The 7,534-nt window shown below is 41.0% G+C and overlaps 1 non-coding gene across 1 annotated transcript; it reads right to left on the minus strand.

Moving 5' to 3' along the window:
- Positions 1 to 3,118: 3,118 nt before the first annotated feature.
- Positions 3,119 to 3,191, minus strand: trnar-acg (transfer RNA arginine (anticodon ACG)). The gene has a single exon. It is a non-coding gene; the product is annotated as a tRNA-Arg (tRNA).
- Positions 3,192 to 7,534: the final 4,343 nt, after the last annotated feature.

Below are 7,534 nucleotides of genomic sequence, written 5' to 3' on the forward strand. Positions count from 1 at the left end.
TAGCAAAAGATATGTTAAGGAGAGAATGGAGACCAACATATATTCAAGCCCGTGAGAAATGGGCAGGATGTTTTTTTTTCTAGTAGGGTACAGAAAAGTGGTGCTGCGAGTGCTGCATGTGCCAAAAATTGGATGTCACTTAGGCGTGAGGAAAACGGAGGCTAAAATACAAAGACATTTTTACTGGCCTGGATTGCAGATGAATGTAATTGAATTTTGCCTGACGTGTCATACATTTCAAAAGCATGGGAAATAATAAAGCCTGCACCTTTTATACCTGCTGCAGCGATCAAGGAATCTGTCTGAATTGTCTTGATGCATTGTGTAGGTTCCCTACATCCAATAAAAAATGGGAATAAGTATTATTTAACATAAATTGGTGTATTGACGAGATTTCCAAATGCTGTTCAATTCTGCAAGATGACAGCTAGAAGGATTGAGGAAAAATTACGATTTTTACAAAAACTAAATAAAGACTACCGTCAGAGATACAATTATGTCAAGGGTCAAACTTCACATCCAACTTTCCAGGAAGTATATAGATAGCTTCGGATTAAAACGAATCAAATCTACTGTGTACCATCCAGAATCACAGGATGCACTGGAAAGGCGACGTTAATTATTAAAGACTATGTTGAGATTTTATGGTTCGGAATAGCCAGATTATTTCCATGAGGGAGTTGCGTCAGTGCTGTTTGCGATCTGAGATATATCGAAAGTTTCCACCAAACTAAGACTATCTGATACCAGTTTTGGGCATAAAGGCAGAGGGCCATTACAATTTAATAAGGAAATATTAATAAGTCAGATTACAGAGACCACGCATTTGAACGAGGTGTCAAATTTTAGAATTGGGCTAAATAATGTTGGAGAGTTGTCGAGACAGCACTTAAAATTATCGCAGCAAATGGTGAAGCATGAAGTGTATGAGAAACAAAAAAATCAGAATTTTGCCACTGGGAACAATGTATTTATTTAAATTTCATTAACTGGTGAAACTATAAAGCAAGGTTTCGAAGACCTTATCAAATTAAGAGGAAATCGAGTGAGGTTAGCTACTTGATAGGAACTCCTGGCATGAATGAATATCACAGAATGTGTGATGGGAATATGGGCTAATGGTATTTTGGCAAAGAACGAACGCAAGGGTAGAATGTGTTATTGACTACAACACACTGGGAAGAACCAATTTCAGGGAATTCTGCATTGGACGTTCCTGCTATAAAATTGGAAAATGCAAAAGTTGTCCAATATTGGTAATGTTATTCAGTTCTCTTCCAGAAGAAAATCGTAAGAGTTATTACTCTTGCATGCTGAAATAAACTGGGAATTAATAACCTATTTGTAGATGATGTAAATATAGGAGTTGCTGTTCTGATTTTGTAACATCCATGCAGGCATTACCCTATAAAGTTGGTGCAAGTTTATAAGGAGATGTCACGTATGCTCCAAGATGGCATAACCAAAGTGAGTTTCAATGAATGGAGTTCACCCATTATCATGGTGCCAAAGCCAGATAAGACCCAAAAGTTATGTGTGGACTATCACAAAGTCAATGTTGTTAGAAAGACTGGTGCATATACGCATCTGCAGTTGGAGGACTATGTGGAAGAGATTGGAAGAGCAACTTACATTTCCAAGTTGGACTTCCTGAAAGGTTACTGACAGTAAACTTTGTCGGAAAGATCAAAGGCAATTTTGTAACGCCAACTGGACTGCAGAAATTTAAAGTAATGCCGTTTGTGCAAAACAAATTCACTCGTATTTCAAAGGTTAACGGACAAGGTAATTGCTGGATACACAACAGTTTGGTGTGTTGTGTGCCTGGGACATTCAGTCTCTCATGGATTGAATATTTACAGAATTTCTCGGGCTTGTTTGATCGAATACGGAAGTCAAACTGATTTGTAAACCTAACTGAAAGTAGATCTGCCAAAGCCAAAGTCACCTTCCTGGACTATGTCGTTGAACACGGACAAATAGCCCCACGGGATGTGAAAACGAAAGTTACGGGGTATTTTTATACATTGTTGACGAAGAGAGCAGTACGACGGTTTACCGGATTGAGTGACTTTTTCTGAAAGTTTGTGCTGACTGTTAGAAGTGGGACTGCTCAACTCACCGAATTGCTCAAAACAGGCAAGAAATTTCAGCGAACACAAGAATTTCAAAATTTATTTGACAGCCTAAACATTTTGTTAACCATTGCCAAAGTATCAGCCACACATAATTACACGAAGGTTTTCAGTGTGCCAGTGATGTGAATGTCTCTCATCTTCTGCACCTCTAATATCGACCTGTAAATCAGTTTCATTTGTATTCTGTGTTTATGGGCTTTAATTATCAGGACTGTTGTTTATTGTTTTGAAAAGCATATGTAAGTCTACTTTAGATAGCTAAGATCTGTGGGTATTTTATATTCTGTTTATTGTGTTTCATTCCTTAGTTTTGTGAATAATTTTCTCTCTGTTTTAAAAACTGGAAGTCAACCTAGCTAAAGTATTCTAAGTAAATCATACTACACACTCACCAAAACAAACAGCGACGTTACACTCTGAATTTCCTGCATAAGAATGTTTTGAGTGGTCTGGCCTCGGCAAAACGGGAGTTATTTTTCTCAGAGCAGAGCTGATTGTGAGGAGACATGATTGACGTGTAGGAAATAATGAGAAGCATGGAATTACAGATTGAAGGAAACAGTTGCTCTTGATCGATCACCAGCGTTTGTAGAGTTCAGACAAGATGCAGAAAGCTTTGAATAGATTTGTCGGAAAACTTTATCAGTCTGCAGGTGGTAGACTCTGGAACTCACTCTCTATAAAGATTAGTTGGACATTGAACTCTTCATTCTTCTCTGAATCCATGGGCCAAGGAGTTTCAAAAAAATGCTCAAAGCCGAGCGTTCCCGCGAGCAACAATGATGCGATCGGTGGCTTTGTGAAATGGAAAGGTGCCCGACTATTCGTCTTCCTCCTGTGATGACTCTGGAATATTGACCCTGAGGTTGTCATGGACAATTAATGAAGGCATTCTTATTCCTGCAGATTAAAAACTCACATCTTATTTCAGCTGAAGGGAAATCAGTTTTCAAATGCGTAATAAATGCCTGCATTTCCCTCGAGCCAGGTAGGACTCGAACCTACAGTCTCCTGATCCGTAGTCAGGCGCGTTGTCCATTGCGCCACTGGCCCAACGCGTAAACAGCTGAATAAGAGCCGTGATGTTAGCACGGACATGATTAATAGCAGTGATGTGCACGAATTGACCAAGTAAAAAAAGATAATAACTGTCACTGCTTCAGTCCAATCTTCACCACCTTTCAAAGCAGGTTTTTGTTCCAAAAAAAGGACACAGATGTTCATTATTTTCGTATCTGAAATATTTACAGCAAGGTAAGGGACGGAGGTGTTCATGGGGTACACTTTACCATCAGTCCCAGTCACTAATACACAGCCAAACGTCTCCCAACAACACCACATACTCCTGGACAACAACAATGATTTCAAACAATATCACTTATTTTCATCTCTGTTCACGCTAAAGATAGATAAACCAACAGTGACCTGATAAATTAAAACAAGATAAAACTGAACGAGGAATAGCGGCGGCTGACTGGGGTCTGTTTCTGGGAAGGAGACTCAGGCTGTCTTTGGCTTAATTGGCGAGCCCAGAGCCACTGTGTTTGGGTCCAGAGTCATATAATGACCAAACATGAAACCTCTAACTGGGCTCTAGCACCTGGTGCTTCCCTCCCCTTTCGCCCTCACTCACCAACTATCGATTGAAGACGACAACATTTCGTTCCAATGATCATTCGCCACATGCATGCTCTCCAATCATGTTAACCCTGTGCATGCTGCAGGACCCATCTGAACTGATGATGTATAATGCCCAACAGCGTAGAAGAGGCAGTTCTACATGACCAAGCTGTAGGCATTGGTGCTCCAACCAATCAGACAAACTCATGGGCGCGCTGGGGGCTCTGATCAATCATAGAATTCTGTTGGGTTCAACTAATCTATCCAGAACTTTCACACCCCAATGCTCAGTCAAAGTTCGCTTGGAAAATTCTTCCAGTTCAAAACACAATTGTTAATGATGACTCTGTTCCCTTTCCCGCAGGTGAAAGTGAGGACTGCAGATGCTGGAGATCAGAGTCAGCATGAGAGCAGTGCTCAAAAAGTACAGAAGGTCACGCAGCATCCGAGGAGCATGGAAATCGAAGTTTCAGGCAGGCACCTTTCATCAGTAACATTTCACGCAGCCAATTTATGATCAATATTGCTATTATCCCTTATATTCCTTCATCCCCAGATTTCAGGCACAGTGGTCTCACAGAACTTTTGTCTTTTGATTTGCCAATCTATATTTATCTGATCGTTTTGGATTAGCTTTATGAATGAGCTGAAAATGTGTTGCTGGTTAAAGCACAGCAGGTTAGGCAGCATCCAAGGAAAAGGAAATTCGACGTTTCGGGCATAGGCCCTTCATCAGGAATGAGGAGAGTGTGCCAAGCAGGCTAAGATAAAAGGTAGGGAGGAGGGACTTGGGGGAGGGGCGATGGAGATGTGATAGGTGGAAGGAGGTCAAGGTGAGGGTGATAGGCCGGAGTGGGGTGGGGGCGGAGAGTTAAGGAAGAAGATTGCAGGTTAGGAGGGCGGTGCTGAATTGAGGGAACCGACTGAGACAAGGTAGGGGGAGGGGAAATGAGGAAACTGGAGAAATCTGACTTCATTCCTTGTGGTTGGAGGGTTCCTAGGCAGAAGATGAGGCGCTCCTCCTCCAGCCGTCGTGTTGTTATGTTCTGTCGGTGGAGGAGTCCAAGGACCTGCTTGTCCTCGGTGGAGTGGGAAGGAGAGTTATCTTCAGACCTCATCAAAACAAAATCAGCAGACAGTTCACCACAATTTTCTATGAACAATTCTATTTTCGCTTTACTGAATGAAACACGCATTTTTCACATGGCACCTCAGTTTGTCTGGTATGACCGTTTGTAACGTCTTTCACGCAGCTTTAAACGGCAATCCTGTCTGTGTTGAATTAATTGACAAACCGTTTCTCATGGCAAACTGACAGCGTGCATACCTTTTCAAGATGAGGGAACATATCTGAATGAATTGTGACTTGGACATTAGTTATCGTGAATACAAAGTAAATACAATCAGATTGTAATGGTGTTGAGCTCTACCACTCTTTCAGAAGCTTCGAGACAAGGTGAATACTTCCAGCGTTTTCTGTTTTTTTAAAAAAAATATGTGTCAGTTTGCCAGTTTTTTGCTTCTGCACATGTTCTTGGGATGAAAGGTATGAAAAGTTGTGGGTTGAAAGCAGGAGCAGTCGCCTCCTTCCGTCATGCAACTCCCAGCTCTTCCTCTGCTTTTGTAGTTTTGTGAAAGCACTAACTGGCTTTAATATTGGATTTTAATGATAATCTAAGTGTTTACATGTTATTCTTGCTGCCAAAATATGTAATAAAACAATACATCAATTTTGATCAATTTCACGATTAATGTTTGTATGTCCAGGTCATAATTCTACTTTTAAGGAGAAGGCAGCATTACATATTGGTAACAATAAATGCTAACGATTTGCAGACCATGGCTGTCAGAGCACGTAATCCGAATTACAAGACTTCCATGGACGGTCTCTGTTTCTTTCATCCTGGAAACTGTCTGATTCGGCATTACAGTCTCCCATCCTTCTGCACGTGATGCCTTCCGTTCTGTCTTGATTTTGTTACGACTGTTTTCTAATACAGGGACTTTCCAATCATCTATTATGTTGCTGTTTCAAAAGAATGAGAATCCTTCTCTCAGAGCACACTGCCTCTGTAGCTCAATGCTTAGATCGGGGAGGAACATGGACAAATGAAAGGCTGAATGCTTCATTTCATTGCTGTAACCAGACTCTGGTGTTGAAATCTGAAATGAGACAAAATAAGCCAATTGAGAGCAATACTACTTTCTGTCCGATATCTCCTGAGGCCACAGTCACCTCTCCAGAACGTGTCTGTGCGTTTACCTCTGGAAGTGAAATGGGGTTCAGATCACCGAGGGAGTGTAAACAAAGATTATCCATCTTAAACTGAAGTCACATACATTGTAAAACGTGACTGGATAATAGCATTGCGACTAGTGCTTGAAACATTTAGGAACACAAGGGGACATACCAAGAGCTGAAAACTTGGATGACGGGCCTCTTTCCGTTCTGTAAACAGTCGATGACTTGCTCAAACGTATGACCTGAAAAATCAAACGCCATATGCATTGCCATTAAGAAACAGTCTAACAGCTCGGGAGGCAGCACTTGTGGTGTATTGGTTAAGACTGGGTGTTTTCCACATCGCGGCCAGAGTTGGGTGCCTGATCAGGGAATCAGGTTTTATTGTTCCTGACTGATAATAGCGTGAGTGGAGCAGCTCTGATGGGAATGCTTTCAATGTCTCAAAGCAGTTAATGCCTCGAGAACATCAGAGTTCATGTCTCTGTTCCTGCAAGAAGGGGAAGGTACCTTGACAGTTTCTGCTCAGTCGGTCAGTCCACCCTTCATTCCCCTCTCACATAGTTTCTAAAGATTCCCAGAATTGAAACGGTGCTCTGTTTAATTGTTTCCTTTGCACTCCCACTGGTTGCACGTATTGAGTTGTTGGAAATTTGTGATTTGCTCAAGAGCAGCGTGCGAGACGATTCTATTTTCCCCTCCTCTGACAGTAGTGTGAGGTTGACTCTGATGTTCTCAGTTGCATTCATCGATTGGAGACATTAACCGGTAGATTAAAAGTGCCACAAATAATTCCAAACAGAATGAAATTCTTTCAAGTATTCTGCCTGCAAAGTAGTCAGAAACTGCTCATTTTTGAGAGGTATTTAGGAAAACCATGTTTAAGAAGATAAACAACTTGCTTTGCAAGATGGTTCTAATGAAGATCTCAATTCTTTCGAACCATTCGGTGGAATTGTGTTGATCATTTTAGTACTTTGTATTACCACACCGACCCCTCGTTTAAAAAGCGAATCTGTTAAACAAAGAATTGCGGTATAATCGACAATACTTATGTGGACAATAGATTGAAGGTGGGCATGCATTCATATCAAAAGTTCACACATCCCAGCATTTCAAAGATTCTTCCTCCAGCAAATCAGGAATTCAAAGCACATTTCGGATTCGGGGCAATGAGTTTGTAAGTGTAATAAAGAGCGGCAGTGTTTTTGAGACAGTGAATAGTCGAATGAACAACCTCCAGATTTGCAAATAAGCAAATCATTAAGCCACTGATTCAAGTGCGATTGCTGCATTTCTGTGATGATATCAGGACCAGGATAATCAATTGTTACCGTTCACTGGGTGAACAACTAGTAAATTTAATCAAATTCATCACTTCACTCCAACTGATCCCACATTGTGAAGCGGTCAATTTCGCATAGGAAACACACTTGATCTCATGAAGCTTTCATTCACCCTGTGTTTGTGCAGCTATTCAATGAGATTACCACTGATCTGATAAATTTAACTCTAGTTTCATGCTTTTACTCGA

This window comes from Hemiscyllium ocellatum, unplaced genomic scaffold (assembly GCF_020745735.1).
Source record: "Hemiscyllium ocellatum isolate sHemOce1 unplaced genomic scaffold, sHemOce1.pat.X.cur. scaffold_460_pat_ctg1, whole genome shotgun sequence".
Lineage (NCBI taxonomy): Eukaryota > Metazoa > Chordata > Chondrichthyes > Orectolobiformes > Hemiscylliidae > Hemiscyllium > Hemiscyllium ocellatum.